The sequence below is a fragment of the Mirounga leonina genome, unplaced genomic scaffold (assembly GCF_011800145.1).
Source record: "Mirounga leonina isolate KUSES-001 unplaced genomic scaffold, KU_Mleo_1.0 Mir_175, whole genome shotgun sequence".
Taxonomy (NCBI): Eukaryota; Metazoa; Chordata; class Mammalia; order Carnivora; family Phocidae; genus Mirounga; species Mirounga leonina.
In genome coordinates, this window is record NW_023270453.1 from 22689044 (window position 1) to 22707947 (window position 18904).

Genomic DNA, 18904 nt, shown 5'->3' on the forward strand with positions numbered 1-18904 from the left:
CCTCCCCCGAGTATGGAACCCATGTGGGACTCGATCTCAGGACCCTGAGATCACAACCTGAGCTGAAATCAAGAGTCAGATGCTCAACTGACTGAGCCCCCCAGGCGCCCCTTACTGTATACGGCTTTACTTTTCTTGTACCATAAGCATGGATTTTTATTTTTAAAAGGAAAAATGACACTCAAAGCTACTTTCCAATAACTGTCATCTTTTTTAAAGTAGTCTAGACCTGAAGAATAAAAATTAGTAAAGCCAATTCACTTTTGTGTACAAATTAGCTAAAAAGTATAGAAAAAGAAGTAAATATTTTAGTAGTAGTGTTTTTCATAATGTCATAAAGCTAGATTATCTTTCCCAACTATCGAAAAAGGGAAACACACCTTCCAGCTCGTGCATTTCCTTCACAAACGTGTCACTGCATTTGGTGTTCGCTTGGGAACTCAGAGCCGGGTGGAACTCAAGTCTCTTCTGGAGCTTGCCCCTAATCCTCTCGTTCCCCAATCAGCGCCTGCTCTGGCTTCATCAGGGGGCTCAGTTTAGCGTCCAATTTCCCCCAAGCCACGACCTTTCCCCTCAGCGCTGCCAGAGAAAATACAGGATGCCCAGTATGGCCCATGTAACATTTGGGTCATACTTATACTAAAAAATTATTCGTTGCTTACCTGAAATTCAAATTTAACCAGGTGACCTGTAGTTTTATTTGCTAAATCTGGCACACACACCCCCCCCCCAAAGATGACATGCACGTTTCCTCCAGCCAACTAAGCACACTGAGTCTTGACGGGAGGCTGGCAATTCTGGCTCCCAGGAGAACACACTTAGGTGCGTTCTAAGAGCTCATGCTTGTTTCTCCTCACCCAACTCACTTAAAGATCTGAGCAAGTCTCAAGCAGCTTCAAGAATTCGCAGGTAGAAAATGATTTAAGGGACCTGACAGAGACTATAATTGCCTTTTTCCTTTTTTAATTAATAAAGAGATTTTACTAATACCCCTGTCCAGCACATTTCACTGTGGTTAATGTTCCTGGGAAGAATCAATTCAAATTTTGCTGATAACACAAACTGGGGGGGAGGGGGAGTCCCAGTAGCATCTCATAATTCACAAAGTAATTTGTTCAAGATTAACACCATTTCCTATGGGAGCTCATATTGCTTTTACCCATAATGTATGCAGTGTAGACAAGAATTTTATCCCCTTGTTATTCTGCTTCTTAAAAAAAAGGGGGAGGGCGCCTGGGTGGCTCAGTCAGTTAAGCGTCTGCCTTCGGCTCAGGTCATGAGCATCGGGTTCCCTGCTCAGCGGGAAGCCTGCTTCTCCCTCCCCCACTCCCTCTGCTTGTGTTCCCTCTTTCGCTATGTCTCTCTCTGTCAAATAAAGAAGATCTTTAAAAAAAAAATCCATTACAATTATTTAAGAAAGTTTCCTGGGGAAAATCTTAACCTACCAGGTGGATCAGAACCACACTGCAAGGCACAAAATATGAAGTTGTATTTGTACCATGTGCTGTTACTCCTGGGGAAATCATATAATATTTAAACCTCAGATAGGAGGAGAGCGAGAAGTGAAATGAGAGCACCCGTGAGCAAGTTCATTTTCCCCGGTCAGACCAGTGACAAGAAAAGCAAGAGCAAGATTCTGTCAAGGTGTTGGTTGGGTTTTTTTGTTTTGGGTTTTTTTTTTTTTTTGCCGCCAGCAGCAACCGGACTGGGAGCGCAATGAGTGAGTAAGGGTGATGAGTGATTCTGCTGGCTTCTGGCTTAGGATTCGTAACTGTGTTCCTTACTGAGGTATTAGAACGCCTTTCTAAAGATCCAAGCACACATTTAACAAAGAAAATAATGGATAATTTACTAATCCAGAACCCTGGTAATCGAAGGTCAGCTCCCCCCCCACCCCCGTTTCAACCTCAATAATCTCTCAAACCAAAGTGATTTTAGTTTAAGAATTTGGCCTCGATTTTATTTGCATGGAGGGTCCAGGAGATATAAGATGGCTGTGTGCCCTTGGGCAAGTTGCTTAACTTCTCTGTGCCTTAGTTTGCTCCACTATAAAAAGGGGATTAAAAACAGAACCTAGTCACAGAGTGCTTCTGAAGAGCAAACAAGCGAGTTCCCAGCATCTAACGCTGCAATCAGTTCTCATTAGTGGCTCATGAATACTTTTATTAGTGTTCCATGTGGGTGTGAAAGCAAACAGACCAGCTCCAGGGAGGGGAATGGGGACAGCGTGAGGTAGGGCCTGGGCAGCAGGGAGGGACTGCAGGGGGACCCGTGGGAGATCTTTAGAGGACCAGGTGGGGACCTGTGGGGACAGGGGAGGGGAATGATCTCTGCTGACGGGTTTCCTCACGGCCTAACACTGAATGTCACCGCGTCATTCACATTAAAATGGTTACTTGCACGCTACATGAATTCCACATCAATAAAGAGAAATCCTTGCTGGAAAAAAAATAACCTGGGACATGTATCTTTCCTGCATCAAATCCTCCAGAGGCTTCCCGAAGCAAATCCAAACCCCCTACGTCTCCCCCCAACAAATGGGCAGCCTGCACACACCTGCTAGACAGGAGCTCAGGAGAAGAGAGGGGAAGTGGGCATGCAAGAATTTGAGATTAAAAGTCTTCTGAGTGGACGTCATGGTGGGGGGGGGCAGAGGGGGGAACATTTCCCTACACATAAAATACCATTTAGATTATTTTAAACTTGGAGTCATTTGGTGGGAAGACACCATAATTCTTTTAGTTCTCAGAGCTACAGTTGCCGGATTTAGCAAATAAAAATACAGGACGTCTGTTAAATTTCAGATAAACAATGAATCATTTTTGTATGTGTCCCAAATATCGCATGGGGCATACTTATACTAAAAACTTCTGTGTCCTGTATTTTATCGACAAGGCTTGGGGTGACCCGGCCCTGCACCCCTTTCACCCCTAGCTTCTTCCCACTTTGTCTCCAACTCCCCAAGCCCTCAACACCAGGAGGGGTGTGGTTCTAGTGCTGGGAACAATTTAAGCTCTTTCCTGCCCCAGGGCCTTTGCACTGGACCTGCTATGTTCCTGGAACCCTCTTTCTCCCCATGCCTGGCTCCTTCTCATCCTCACCAATGAGTCTCACCTTAAAGAGGCCTTCATAGCATTCGTTCCATTCGTCATCATTTTGTTTGTTGACTTTTTATTTCTTTTATTTATGTATTATTCATTTAGCCTGTTGCCCCCCATCTGGATAGCAGCAACACTGATTTATCTTGTTCTCCATACTCAGTCTTTCATGTGTTCATTCAAGAAACACACAGTTCTGACTGTGTGCCAGGCACTGTTGCAGGTGCCATTGATAAAGTCCCTGCTTCTTGTGAAAATGGGCCTGAAGGTCTGTGCTTGGCCCTGGTTCCATCTGCTGTCACTCGAAGCGTTGGCTTGTGCAGCAGGCAGGGACAAAGGTGAGTCCCCAGGGACGTGGGGTCTCTATCACCTGCTTGGTGGAGCTGCTCTAGCCCCTTTGGGCACCTAGTCCGTGTCCTGGGGCCACGGCCACAAAGCACCCCAAACTGGGAGGCCACAAACAGCAGAAATTTATTCTCCCGAGTTGCGGAGGCCGGGAGTCCTCAGTCAGGTTGTCTGCAAACCACATTCCCTCCAGAGGCTCTAGGGCAGAGTCCTCTCGCTTCTGCCAGCTTTGGGGTGCTACTGGCCATCCGTGACATTCCTTGGGTGGCCACCGCGTCCTTCCAGTGTGTTCCCACGGTCACGTGGCGCTCTCCCTCTGCGTGTGACTGCATCTTCACGTGGCCTTCTGGTAAGGACACCAGCCACTGGGCTGACAGCCCACCCTAATCCAGTGCGACCTCGTGTAAATTACACTGGCAAAGCCCCCATTCCCACATAAGGTCACATTTTGAGGGGCTTGTTGGACATGAATTTTGTGGTGGGACGCATGCAACCCCATACACTGGTATTTTCATTAGAGCTTTTAACCTAATTCGCCAACAGATGCTTCTCCCCAGATCATTAAAACAAAGCCTTCCAACGACAGTCCTCATTGGAGCCGCAGAAGGACCTCGGGACAGACACCGCAAGTGTTAGCTCTTCATTTACAGCAAGGATCCAGAGGCTCGGGAGGCTGTCATTTCCTCCCAGTCCTCTAGCAAAGGATGAAGGAAGGCTCAGATTCAGGTGCCAACACTTTGGTCTTGCCGCCATGGGGATCACATGCCCGTCCATACTCTGGAGCAGTCCAGCTGCCCTAAGCTCGTGGCAGTGCTGCCAGGACCCTGGCAGAGCTGGGCCCAAGGTCGAGGGAAGGACCCCCGGACCCTGGCACGCCCTGTGTGGTGGCCTTCCCCAGAGTTCAGATCTCTGAAAGTGTCCCTGCCTCGGAGGTACAGGACTTATTCCTTCTAATTCTGGTCCGATCAAGTGGGGGCCATGCTTTGTCTACAGGCCCCTGGATTGTGTTAACCATTTGTGAGATGTATTAGGTTCTATTGCATTCTTTTTTTTTTTTTTTTTTAATTTTAATTTGAGAGAGAGAGCACATGAGCAGTGGGGAGGGGCAGAGAGAGAAGTAGGCTCCCTGCATTGGGGCTCCATCCCAGGACCCCGGGATCATGACCTGAGCCAAAGGCAGATGCTTAACTGACTGAGCCACCCAGGTGCCCCTCTATTGCATTTTTAAAGTTAAATTATGTTTTAATCATATTTTCCAAGACACCCAGAACTTTCCAACATGAATCCACCGTAGGAGAGACCTAAGCAGGTTATTCCTGGGAGCCTCCTGTTTGCTGAAGGCTGAAATTTCAGCTGCCTTCTTAGCTTTAAAAAAAAAAAAAAAACTTCCATCACCCACATTGAAATCTCTGTAGAATAACATAGGTTCTGTCTGAGACGGCTTCGTTGCGAGAGAATTTACCTTTGTTGTGTGAAGGTCAAAGCACCGTGTGTGCATATACCACCGGGCCAGGCTGCACAGTGAGGAAGAGCGGCCGGTGATCTGCCAAATCAGAGCTGCCCGGTGGGCTTTGAATCCGAAATTCCCAAGGGCAATCTACAGATGTAAAAGGCTGGAGATGGCAAAGTGTAGTGGCACACAATTTATATATAATTTGCATAAGCTGCACAGACTGAATTTGGTCTCAGACTTTTATAAATACTACCTATTATTTCCTTTAAATAGCTCTTTTTTTCCCTCATGTACCCTCTCTCATAGATCCAGCATCCTGCTCCTTACCAGGATCTACAGAAGAGATGCAAAGGGGCCAGAATGAGAAGAACAGAGAATGGTGCTGACTCCAGAAAAAATGCCCCACATTTGCATGCACACGCATGCACACAAACACCTGTACACATACGCATTCCCATAAACACCTGTATGCACACGCATGCCCACACATAAACACATGCACTCACACACCTGTACACACTCACACGTGCACTCACACGCACTCGCACAAACACATGCATGCACACACACCTGCACGTGCACACACCTGCACACACCCCAGACCCTCTGAGAACTTCCACCTTCAGAATGGATTGTTCAGGGGCGCCTGGGTGGCTCAGTTGGTTAAGCGACTGCCTTCGGCTCAGGTCATGATCCCGGAGTCCCGGGATCGAGTCCCGCATCAGGCTCCCTGCTCGGCGGGGAGTCTGCTTCGTCCTCTGACCCTATCCCCTCTCATGTGTTCTCTCTCTCTCATTCTCTCTCTCTCAAATAAATAAATAAAATTAAAAAAAAAAAAAAGAATGGATTGTTCACCCACTTAGTAACACCTGGTAGACAGGTACCATGGGAGTTTTGATGGTCTGTCTTTTAAGGAATGTTTTTCTCCTAGATGCTGCTACCTAGGAATCTCTCGTGCCGTTTGACTTCATCATTGGTAATAAAAACATCTGCTGTAGAGTCTTTTTAAAAATAATAGCTTCCCCTTGTTCATTAAATTATTTTGTATCAGCATTATTATTTTTTTTTTATTATTGAAGTATAGTTGACCTACGAAGACCCTTTTTAATGACCCAGATTTTATAGGTCTTTGCTAGAAAGAGATCTTGCTGCGTCTTTCTGAAACGTAAATTCAGTTTTCTGTCGCAGGTGGCTGGAGCTGACTTCCTGAGGACAAGCTCCACACAGCCTTGGAGGCTGCTCACGCCAGTGGCCCCGCGTGTGGAGAGCTCAGCCCGCTCACTTACTGCAGCCCCACGGCCACCCTCGGTCCACCTGCAGCATCCCTGCATGTGTCCTGGATTCCGAAAGAGCCCGATTAAGAGTCTGCATTTATCCGCGGTCTTGATGCCGATGGCTCTGGAGGAGGAAGGGGATGGCTGAGCCTGGGAGTGATCATGAATAAACATCTGAACGACAGAGCCTCTTCAGCTGCTTCATGCCATCACTCTTCAAAAACATTAGCGTCTCCCCTCGATCACAAAACAACCCCGGCGCGTCTTGGGAGTACCTGGCCTGTGTCTCCCTTTGAGGCTGTGCACAAAACTGGGCCGTTCTGAACACTAGACTCTTATCACATTTTAGGATAATCGACCTTCCGCTCCCTCAGACGCTGGATTTCAGAGAAATGGCTCGGGAAACTCAATGCACTCCATTCTACTCTAAGGGTACTGACGACAAGCCAAGTGGCCGGCAGATTTTTCCTTCCTCCCTTTCCCCCTGTCTTTGAGAAAACTCTTTTGTCGGAGTATTTTCCATTAGCAGGAAAACTGACACCCGTGTAGACAGGTTACCTGCACACATTCATAAACTCACTCATGTGTCACATGCTTCGGGAGCCTTCCCACCTGCGGGCCCTGTCCTGATCTTCAAGGGACTCTGGACAGCGTGGGAGGGGGGCGCCGGCCGAGCCGAAGTCCTCGCTTCTGGTTAGGGAGCAACGACAGCAACAGAGCAAAAACAGGGCTTGCCTGGCACCGTTCCCAATTTGCTACACTTACTTTCCCTAATCATCCAGTGTTTTTTTTTTTTAAAAAAGAATCAACCTTCTAAAATTATTTAGCATTCGAATTCCAGACTCACTCTCAATAAAAATGCGTCTTTTCCCAGGTACAGTCAGTCAGTTCTCATCATTCCCAGATTCTGTATTTGTGAAATCGCCTGCTTGATAAAATTGATCCGTAACCCCAAAAGAGTACCAGACACTTTCACAGGCATTCTCAGATGCGCGTGCAGAGCGGCAAACGTGGAGGCTCCGCCTTCTTGTCTCTGTCCTCCCCCCAGCAAAGAGGTCTGTTGAGTGCCACCTTTTCTCTCGTTTGTGTGTATTTGTGGATGATTCTGCCATTTGAAATGGCAGTCCCAGAGGCACCTGGGTGGCTCAGTCAGTTAAGCATCTGCCTTTGGCTCAGGTCATGATCTCAGGGTCCTGGGATCAAGCCCCACATCAGGCTCCCTGCTCTGCGGGGAGTCTGTTTCTCCCTCTCCCTCTGCCTCTCCCCCTGCTCATGCTCTCTCTCTGTATTTTTCTGTCTCAAATGAATAAATAAAATCTTTAAAAAAAAAAAAGAGGGGCGCCTGGGTGGCTCAGTTGGTTAAGCGACTGCCTTCGGCTCAGGTCATGATCCTGGAGTCCCGGGATCGAGTCCCACATCGGGCTCCCTGCTCAGCAGAGAGTCTGCTTCTCCCTCTGACCCTCCTCCCTCTCATGTTCTCTGTCTCTCATTGTCTCTCTCGCAAATAAATAAAATCTTAAGAAAAAAAAAAAAGAAAAAAAAAAAAAAGAAATGGCATTCCCGCACAGGAGCGCTGGGTCGTCTCCTACATGCAGGGAGGTATGATGGGCTCTGGAGAAAGCACCTTGTTACGTCAGCTGCTCAGGCTGTGAGTTCAGTGTGCATGCAACCACCGTCTGCATTAAATCATGTGTCTCTAAGCAGAGGCTCTCAGAAAACAGGTTACATATTGATCAGCTGATGAAAATACGGTGATCAGGGCTCACGGGAATCTAAGCCTGCGTATCCCTGGGAGAGACGCTTCAGTGTTTGCTAATTCAGGGTTCAAGGTGACTTCCTCGGCTCAGCAACAGGAGTAAGGAGAATGGGCTGCGTCTTTTAATGTACACGGGATGCGAAGTTCATTACACTTCTTATTGTGTAGGAAATGAGCACAGAGGGCAGTATCAGAGCCAAGGATGGACATAAGCAATTCCTAATGATCTATTAAAAGTTGATTTTCTTTTTGTACTGATTAGCCCAGCTCCTCCCAGGAGTCAAACGCTTATGCAGCACCACATGCCGAGAGGAGGAAGATATTGATCCCGTGGAGGGATAAGGCTGGGGAGACCCAGGGCACCAGCCTGGTCTGCATGCCCCTTGCGTGGGTCAGTAAAGTAATGCTCCTTGGACTTGCACACACAGACTCGAAAATCAAGGAGACGAGATCTACAGATACAATTATTTTGCCAGCTGGCAGGAAACCCCCGGCTAGCCGGAATATTCCATCCTGTTAAATTTCGGTTCTCACTTTCCGCCTTCTAAAGCCACGCTTCTGAAACCTTAATGTGCAGACAAGTTCCCCCAGGGGTCTAGTTAGCAGGAAGGTTCTGATTCAGGACACCCCGGGGGAAGGCTGAGGTCCTGCACTCCCCACAAGCTCCCGACTGAGGCCAGTGCTGACAGCAGGAAACCCCCTTTGCGTTGAAATGTACACATACCTGCATTTTCTCTCGCTTGTACCCGAAGGATCCCAACTACGACATCCAGGGACATCAGCTGGTTCTTTCCCACCCTCAGTGCTGCCCTCTTTCCTCAGGCCCTCCTCTCTGTTTGCAAGGCTTACGGCCCCTCCTCCAGGAAGCCTTCCCTGCCTGCCTGCTTCCCGCCCTCCCCTGGAATCTCAGGAACAGAGGCTGAGGAGCAGGCCCCACGGCAGTGGTTCTCAACCTTGGCTGCAGACTTAGAATCACCTGGGAGATTTGAAATCACCTAATGCCCAGGCCACACCCCAGGCCGACCAAACCGGAACTTCTATGGGTGGGACCCAACATCCCTTAGTTAAGAACCAGGTCACAGGTGTGTACTTCGTCCAATATTTATAAAGTTTCAATAGCATCTGACTGGCTTTCCAAACCTGTTGGTAAAATTCAATACAGAAGTTCAGCACACCAAATATCATTCAGCCTTAAAACGGAAGGAGGAGGGCGCCTGGGTGGCTCAGTTGGTTAAGCGACTGCCTTCGGCTCAGGTCATGATCCTGGAGTCCCCGGATCGAGTCCCGCATCGGGCTCCCTGCTCGGCGGGGAGTCTGCTTCTCCCTCTGACCCTCCTCCCTCTCATGTTCTCTGTCTCAAATAAATAAATAAAATCTTAAAAAAAAAAAAAAAACAACAGAAGGAGGATCTGACACAGGTGCAGCATGGCTTCTGCATTCTTGAACCCAGCACGGTGCACAGAGAAACACGATATTGTCCTTGGCCACACCCGGGTCACATAACACACCCCTCTTCTGAAGCCCAAGTTTAGTGCTCACGATTGAGAGGTAAGGCAGCAGTCTCCAGGGAGAGTGATGGTGCGGCGGAAAGCCCACAGCATGGTGCCCCGCCCCTGACCACTGGCATGTTGGGTGCCACACCAGACTGCCCAGACTGCTGCCGACTGGACAGCCCCTGAGGTTGGTGGGAGTCCCGTCTCCTCCAGGACCTGCCTCTCCGATGCTCTAAATATAGAACTCCAGCTATGAGGGTCCACACTGTGAAAGTTTAAAAGTGTTCATTGGTCAATGAATAGACCAGTGTCATTTAAAAACCACCATAAGGGGTGCCTGGGTGGCACAGTTGGTTAAGCGTCCGACTCCAGATTCCCGCTCAGGTCATGATCTCAGGGTCCTGAGATCGAGCCCAGAGTCAGGCTCCACGCTCATCAGGGAGGAGTCTGCTTCTCCCTTTGCCCCTCCCCCTACTCGCTCCCTCTCTCTCTAAAATAAATAAATCTTTCAAAAACAAAATAAATAAACACTTCAGCATGAAATTATTAGCAAAACAAACGTGCTTGGATAGAATTCAACTTCGGCTGAAGAGCCTTTAAAATCTGGCGCCCAGGGCGCCTGGGTGGCTCAGTTGGTTAAGCGACTGCCTTCGGCTCAGGTCATGACCCCAGGGTCCTGGGATCGAGTCCCGCATTGGGCTCCCTGCTCAACGGGAAGCCTGATTCTCCCTCTCCCACTCCCCCTGCTTGTGTTCCCTCTCTCGCTCTGTCTCTCTCTGTCAGATAAATAAATAAAATCTTTGGGCGCCTGGGTGGCTCAGTTGGTTAAGCGACTGCCTTTGGCTCGGGTCATGGTCCCAGGGTCCTGGAATCAAGCCCCGCATCGGGCTCCCTGCTCAGCGGGAAGCCTGCTTCTCCCTCTCCCATTCCCCCGGTTTGTGTTCCCTTTCTCGCTATGTCTCTCTCTCTGTGTCAAATGAATAAATAAAATCTTTAAAAAATAAATAAATAAAATACAATAAAATCTGGCACCCATACCACGGTAGGAGCATGCAGATCCCAGTGTGGTACAGTCAACCCTTGTTCCATGTCCCTCCCACCTCACCCACTACCTCCTCCAGCCACCTGAAGAGTCATAAACCATTCTCATGCCTGGACCTGTCCCGTCCACCATGCAGATCCTTAAATGACCAGCAGTTGTGCCACCAAACTGCGCAGTCCTGGAGAAAATCGAACACTAGCCTGGAATAATGTTACTTCTCAAATGTACCTTGGAAAATTCAGAGTTCATTTCCCCTGAGACTGCCTCTTGTACCCATATGTCCGGAGGAAGTTACCGTTCAGGTGACGCACCTGGATGATTACCATGAGCAAAGAGGTCACGTGTCCATCTTGCCAGAAGGTCAAGAGCTAAAGGATGAGGACGTCTCAGCCGACAACAGCATCACATGGGTGAAGGATTTGTCCCTTGTTGGACACCCTTTGGCGTTTGACTTCCTCACTGAAAAGATGCAGAAGCTTTTGTCAGAAACGTATGACAAGTAGATGGAGGACTTGACTCTTGTCTAAAAGCCCAGTGAGAATGACTTTTTAAGATAATATTTCCTATATTAGACATTTCTGATCAAAATGTTCCTGCTATTCACCGTTATTTAACTGATGTTTGCATTTTCAATATGCTGAGAGACAGTGTCGCAGTGCTCTGGTCTTCAGCAGTTTTCCAAAATAAACTTTCTATTTTGGAATCAGTTTAGTTTTACAGAGAAGTTGCAAAGATAGTACAGTGAGCCCCAAATACCCCTCACCCGGCCTCCCCCTCGCAAACATCTTCCATAACCACAGTGTCTTTGTCGCCACAGAGAGCCCGGTAGTGGCCTGTCTCTACTAACCAAATTCCAGGCTTGACTCGATTTCACCAGCTTTCCTGTTAATGTCCTCCTTGTGTCCCTGGAGCCCCCCCAGGGACCACACTGCACTCGGTGGTCAGGCCCCCTGGCCTCCTCTGGCCTCCAGTCCCTCCCTGTGTTTCTTGACCCTGACAGTCTAGGGAAGGATTGGTTGGGTGTCGTGTTGAATGTCCCCCAATCTGGGTTTGTCTGGTGTTTCCCTGTGATTACACCGGGGTTATGGGTTTTGGGGAATAACTGCATCAAGGTGAGGCGCCCTTTTACCACATCATAGCAGGGGCTCCTGATGTCCATCCCGCTCATTCACCTTGATCACCAGGTCAAGGTGAATCTGCCAGTTTTCTCAGCTGTAAAGTTTGTTTTTCCCTCCCCAGACTCTTTATTTTTTAAGATTTATTTATTTAGAGTGTGTGAGCAGGGGGAGGGGCAGAGGGAGAGGGAGGGAGAGAATCTCAAGCAGACTCCCTACTGAGCACAGAGCCCGACGCGAGGCTCAATCTCATGACCCTGAGATCACGGCCTGAGCTGAAATACAGAGTCAGGGTGCCTGGGTGGCTCAGTTGGTTGAGCGACTGCCTTCAGCTCAGGTCATGATCCCAGGGTCCTGGGATCGAGTCCCACATTGGGCTCCCTGCTCTGCGGGAAGCCTGCTTCTCCCTCTCCCACTCCCCCTGCTTGTGTTCCCTCTCTCGCTGTGTCTCTCTCTGTCAAATAAATAAATAAAATCTTTAAAAAAAAAATGAAATACAGAGTCAGACGCTCAACAGACTGAGCCACCCAGGCGCCCCCGCGCCAGACTCCTTATTTTGGAGTGAGGGTGGGACCTGCCCTCATCTCCCGGGAGGGGCGCATCCATGAGTATTTCTTCTTTCAGCATTTGGTTGGGTAAGGGGTGTACACACTGGAGCCCGTCCCCACGTAATTAGGATAGTTACCCCTGGCGGAGACGGCAGACCACACAGCTCATGCAGTTGCTACCCAGTTGCATTTCTTACTGTTCAACCCAATTTGAAGAGGTAAAAAGTTCATTTTAAAAGGGTCAGAAGGGGCACCTGGGTGGCCCAGTCGGTTAAGCAGTCAACTCTTGGTTTTGGCTCAGGTCATGATCTCAGGGTTGTGGGATCGAGCCCCATATCAGGCTCTGCACTCAGCAGATAGTCTGCTTGAGGATTCTCTCTCTCCCTCTGTCCCTCCCCCCACTCACACTCTCTATCTAAAATAAATAAATCTTTAATAAATAAATAAACAAAAAGGGTCAGAAGATGGAATATGATTCAGCCATAGGAAGGAAGGAGATTCTGACATCCACTCTAGCAGGGATGAACTTTGAGGACATGACGCTCAGGGAAATAAGCTCATCATGAAAGGACAAATAGTGTATGATTCCACTTATATGAGGTCCCTAGAATCCTCTAATTCACAGAGACAGAAAGTAGGTGGTGGGCACCAGGCTGGGGGTCAGGGGGACAGCTACTGTGTCCCAGGGCAGAGTTTCAGTTGGGGAAGAGGACAAGAGTTCTGGGACCGAGGGTGGGGACGGCTGCACAACAGTGTGAGTGTGCTTCCTGCCACTGGACTGTGCACTGAAAATGGTCAGAATAGAAATTTTTTTTAAAGATTTACTTATTTATTTTATTTTTTTAAAAAGATTTTATTTTATTTATTTGACAGAGAGAGAAAGAGACAGCTAGAGAGGGAACACAAGCAGGGGGAGTGGGAGAGGGAGAAGCAGGCTCCCCACGGAACAGGGAGCCCGATGCGGGGCTCGATCCCAGGACCCCGGGACCATGACCTGAGCCGAAGGCAGACGCTTAACGACTGAGCCACCCAGGCGCCCCCAAAGATTTACTTATTTATTTTAGAGAGAAAGCACGAGTGGGAGTGGGAGAGGGAGAGAGAGTCCCAAGCAGGCTCCACGCTGAGCACAGAGCCCGATGTGGGGCTCGATCCCACAACCCTGAGATCGTGACCTGAGCCAAAACCAAGAGTCAGACGCTTAACCAACTGCACCACCCAGGCGCCCCCAGAATCGTAATTTTTACATTATGTGTATGTTATCACCATTTTTTTAAAGGCAGAGAAGGGGCAAATGAAATTGTTATCGATTACTGATGATGGTCGGAGATTGGTGCAATTACCTATTGTTGGCCTCCACGATGGAGTACGAAGCTGTAGCAGCAAAAAACACTGAAGAAGCTCGCTATGAACAGATATGGGGTCGTTTCCAAGATACATTATTAAGTGATAAAAGCAAAGTACAAAAGAGCATATATAGTCTGCTACGTTTCGCCTAAGGAAGAAGAGATAAGAAAACATGTGTGTGCCCGTTTCTCTTTGCAAAGAGAAATGCAAGGAGATAAACCAGAAAACAATGAGGTTGGGGACCTACAAGGGACGGGGGACAGGGGCGGGGGGAGGGATGTGGGCCACAGTGGCACTTCTCACCTGTTCAGAGTTTCAAGTTTTTGAAGCATCTTCTGCATACTTGAACGAGGATGGGAAGATTAAAACCCTAAAACTGAACAAAAGAAAACAAATTAACCCAACTGCCCTGTGAATGGCTGTCATTGCCCCGCTGAACCCCAAGCATTCACGAGTACAGGATTTCACTACCTGTGCACCCCATCTTGGTCGGGGAGGGGCGGCGGGGGGTGGGGTGCGCAGCACAGCAGGAAAACTACAAACAAGTCCCGAACTCTTTGCCAGACTTGTTGTTTGTTGTAGGAGAAATTGTGGAGCAGTTCTGAAGCTATTTTAGGTCTATGATAGGACTGAGCAAATAAATAAAGGTATTGATGGTGTTGGGAGAAGAGTAAAAATATGTCATGGAGGACGGGTGGGAAGAGGAGATATCAGAATGGACACATGGCCTCCAAGACAGGCTCATGTGTGAATGCCAGCATTTGTATGCTGGTATGTATCTGTGAGTACATGGATGTGTGTGTGTGTGTGCGCACACGTGTTTATTTTCTAGCTCTGTCCACTGAAAGAGTCTCAAAGCAAAGACACCCCAGCAAGCATGAGCACACCCAACACCCAGATCTTGGCCCCTAACATCCTTCCTCACTAACAGAAACCAAGGCTCCCAGGAAAAATGACTGATTTTTCCAGGACTGGGGCAGAAAAGGCCAAGATGAGCCTGAAATACCTCCATCTACCAGAAAGCAAGGAAGTATTCCAAAAAAGATGATGGGGGTGGGTGTAAGGGACCCAAGAGTCAGTTTGACAGGGCTCCCACTGATCACGCTTGGGATAATTTGAACACAGAGACAATTAAGAAATTGTAGTGAACTCGGGCGCCTGGGTGGCTCAGTTGGTTAGGCGACTGCCTTCGGCTCAGGTCATGATCCTGGAGTCCCGGGATCGAGTCCCGCATCAGGCTCCCTGCTCAGCAGGGAGTCTGCTTCTCCCTCTGACCCTCCCCCCTCTCATGCTCTATCTCATTCTCTCTCTCAAATAAATAAATAAAATCTTTAAAAAAAAGAAAGAAAGAAATTGTAGCGAACTCACTTCTAAAAAATCAGGAGTCCACACCAAAAATAAATGCATAAATAAATAAATGGGGGAGAAAGGAGGGTTGTTGCTCACAGTAGGATGCCAAGTGCCAACTGGTATGGGTGGAGGGATGCTGATTTGGAAAATGACCATACTACAACCACCATAGAGAGGTTGGTAAAGGCAAGAATCATTAATGGATGTCAAATCTAGCAGGGTAACTGCATGAGGAGGAGGATATTTGCATGGCATCTGCCCACAGATTGCTTATCAGTCACAAGGGAAAAATTCCATCCTGTGGTTGGAATCACATCTCCAGCTAGGGGCAGCTGGAGTTGTGGACCTCTACACGTAACACCCTGTAAAGGCCACTTACATGGAATTCCGACTGGGGGCGAATAACTGAACCTAACCATGAGGAAATATCAGAAACCCCTCAATGAGAAACATTCTATTTCTTCTCGTGGGGGTGGGCCTGTAGTCCATGAAAATGTCAATGTCACAGAAGACAGACAAAGCAGAGGAGCTGCTGGAAATTAAAAGGAATCAAAGAGACACGACAACTCCATGCAATATGAGACCATGGACTGGGACAGAAGGCTATAAAGGACATTCTTGGGCCAAATGACATTTCTAAAATACGTATTGATTGAACCGAAGATAGCATTGATGTGTTCACATACATCATGTCTTAGTGTGATCATGAAATTTGTGTTGACCTCTCCGATCCCCTGAGACAGAAATGTTGTCCTAAAATGACAGTTTGCTCCAGAATATGAAAGAGCATAATAAAGGACAAAGCTTGAAACATGATTTTTATTTGCCTTTGGTTCATAATACTTGGGTCTGGAAAGAAGCTATGAAACGTGATAAAGTTTTAGCGAGGTTTGCTCAAATTTGCTGGGCTTCCTTCTTAGCTTAGTGATTAATGCCCCTCTTAAAACATGAAAATTACTCTTGACGTTGCCTGACTAGCAGAGATTCTGGGTCTTAGCAGAATAAATGTCTGTGCTCAAAGTCATCTTTATTGATTATTTAAGGGGACAAACAAAACCCAAAGGTGCTTCACCTATCAAAGAGCTAAGGTTCTTTATCAGCACGTTGCCTTCTATGTTTATTATTCAAAATTTTATTTCCACCTTGATTAAATAGGTAACCAAAGATTGGTTCCCAGGTACTCCTGATCCTATCTTAATCAAGTATCTGAATCTCTGCTGAGAACTTTTTTATTTTTGCTTTCCTAAAATTGGGTCCTAAATGCAGAAATAAAACCATCAGAATATCTTTTTCACGAAACACCATCTCTATGATTTTCCCAGCAGATCCCTCCAAAAGCCACACAGGTTTGTTCTCTTGCCTTATAAAAATTAGTGCTAGACACAGGTTTGTGCTTGTAGGAAAGAGTAACGGGGTCAGAGGAGGCTCTCAGCCCGCCCCCATCACAGGTCAGGACCTGTGATATAACTGTCATCAACAGAAGTATCTCAGAAATGCTGGGCTACCTGGGAGTCTCCCCTGGATCCTCTTTATTTTTTATTTTTTTATAAATATTTTATTTGAGAGAGAGCATGAGTGAGCAGGGGGGTGCAAAGGGAAAGAGAGAATCCTAAGCAGACTCCTCGCTGAGTGCAGAGCCCGACTCGGGGCTTGATCCCATGACCCTGGGATCATGACCTGAGCCAAAACCAGGAGTCAGATGCTCCACGGACTGAGCCATCCAGGTGCCCCTCCCCTGGATCCTCTTCAATGCCCTGGCTTTCCATAATAGTTGTGAACAGAGGTGAACATACTGATCAAACCCCTTTATGAAATAACTCCATCCTGCTTCCTGTATTTCTTTGTACCCTGGGAGCACTGTGCCTCTGTTTGCCCACAAGGGAATCAAGTCACCAGCCATAGTCTCAGAATGTTTAGTGGGCCTCAAACTTACTTGTCTAATTCGAACATTCTCTAGGCCAGAGATTCTCAATGGGAGATGTACATCAGAGCTACCCATAAAATTTTATAAGAATAGAGATGTCTACCCCAGACTTACTGAATCTCTCTACTTGATGTTATTGGTTGAAAAAAAATAAAAATAAACAGAATTTTAAAAAAAGATTATGTCTCAGAATAATTATATATTCTATCTTGAGATTTTTTTCCTCTATAAAAATTATGTCTATCCACAGTTATAAATCAGATGTAATATTCAGTGCCTCAAGATAAGCTTAATCATTAGCCCTAGAGACATTTTGTCTACACAACTTTTTGGAATGGTTTTATTACCTTGTTTTGTGTGCCCTGGAGACAACCAGATTTCCTGGGAAGTTACCTTGTTCTGATTATGAGCTCTCATCAGGCTGTTCAGATCTGAAAACTCAGTAATAAAGTCACCAGAACTGCTAAGATGTGGCAGGCACAGACGGCCGTTTCTACCACTGGGCCGTCTCTGAGCCCCGGGCCCACACGCCTCCCACAGCCTCGGCCCCCAGGAAAAGGCCTAGAAGCTCTTCAGATCCTTGACACTTCACGGAAGAAACCGTTGGGAACAGACTTCTGAGCTCAGATAGCGTTCAGAGCCAAGGTCCAGCGAAACAGAACCCTTCACTTAGGACTAACAGGACTTGGTGGGAGAGGTTATTGTAGACGTTTGTCTGGGGTATGGTTGATGTCTTGCTAATGTTCTATGTTCTGGATACACAAGGAAGCCCCCTCTCTTGTGAGGTCATCTGTAGTCCATAGCAATTTAGTAAAACTACTTTCAGAAGATGAAGTTAAACATTTAAAATGATATGATTTTCACTGAGCCTGGAGAATCCAGAAACTCTTACTTCTCATGGCAAAATATTGAATTGCATGGGTTCAATAAGCATCTGTTTTACTTTTCACCAGGATGCAACTAGACATGTTCACTGCATGTCCAGGGTTGCCCTGGAGGGTTCACTGAATCAGGTAGGACCAGCCACTTCAAGGAAGAAAAATTGCTTTTTGTTATAAATCCACGGCCACTAAGCCCTTCCAGGGAAGCAGCCCTGGGACCAGGCCTTAGAGGGGGAAGGAAGGGCACTCTGGGCAGCCCAGGAAATCAGGAAATTTGGCAGACCTTGAGGAGCGAGCAATTTCCCCCAAATTTGTAGGTGCTCTGGGGCAGAGAGCTTCTTGGTCTTGGTTTTGACACCTCCGGAAACAGAGGCATCTGAAGGCCAATCTGAGATTCCAGGCGGAGACTTCCCACCACGCAGACTCAAGAGGGCCTGCGTGGTGAACGGGCGCTCTGGCCACACCTGCGCAGACAGCCATGCCAAATCTCGGGAGACCATCCTATGCTGCGCCCAGGGGTAGTCTTTCCTGGGGACTAGCCACACCCTGGGGAGCAGGGAGCAGGGGAAACAGAGGCTCCTGTGAGTCCTGACTGAGACCCCGGGGGCAGCTCTGCTCTCCTTCCTGGCTGATTTGCTCTGAACTCTGCAAAGCGTAGAAACGGATACTGATGCAAACTCCCTGCTTCTGCCGGGCTTCCATGATGGCCCGCCGTTTGCGGGGGGCCCCAGACATCTCCAGGTCCTGGCCACACAGGCTCTACTGACTTCCCACGCAATGGAACCCTCCAGAATTTCCGGGGTTGCCCCAACACCCAGACCTTGTTTCTCCATGCATCCACCACACATTCTTCCCGAACTAGACCCGAACCCAGAACAACTTCTGACCCCTGTCCCTTTATTTCATGGAGAACCACAGAGCATCACAATGCGACCTCAGAATTTTCTCCTCCAAAGTGCGTTCCTTCCCATACTCTCTTGGGCCGTGAGGTGAGCGAGGGCAGGGGCTAAAGATTACAGAGGATGGGGACTCTTCTACCTCCTGTGAATGTGAGGAAAGCCGGGCAGCGCTGCCCGGACCCATTCACCGGCCTGCATTGCGAGGCTGGTGCTCTGCCAGCCGAAAGGCATGCGAGCACTGCAGTGTGGCATTGGTGGGCCATCTGCCTGGTCCAGCCAGCTCCCGTGGCATCTGTCACTCCTCTGCTGGGAGATGTCAAATTGTCCAAAAAAGGGGCGCAGGGACCTCACAGCCACCCACCAGGATGCCTTTGTTTCCCCT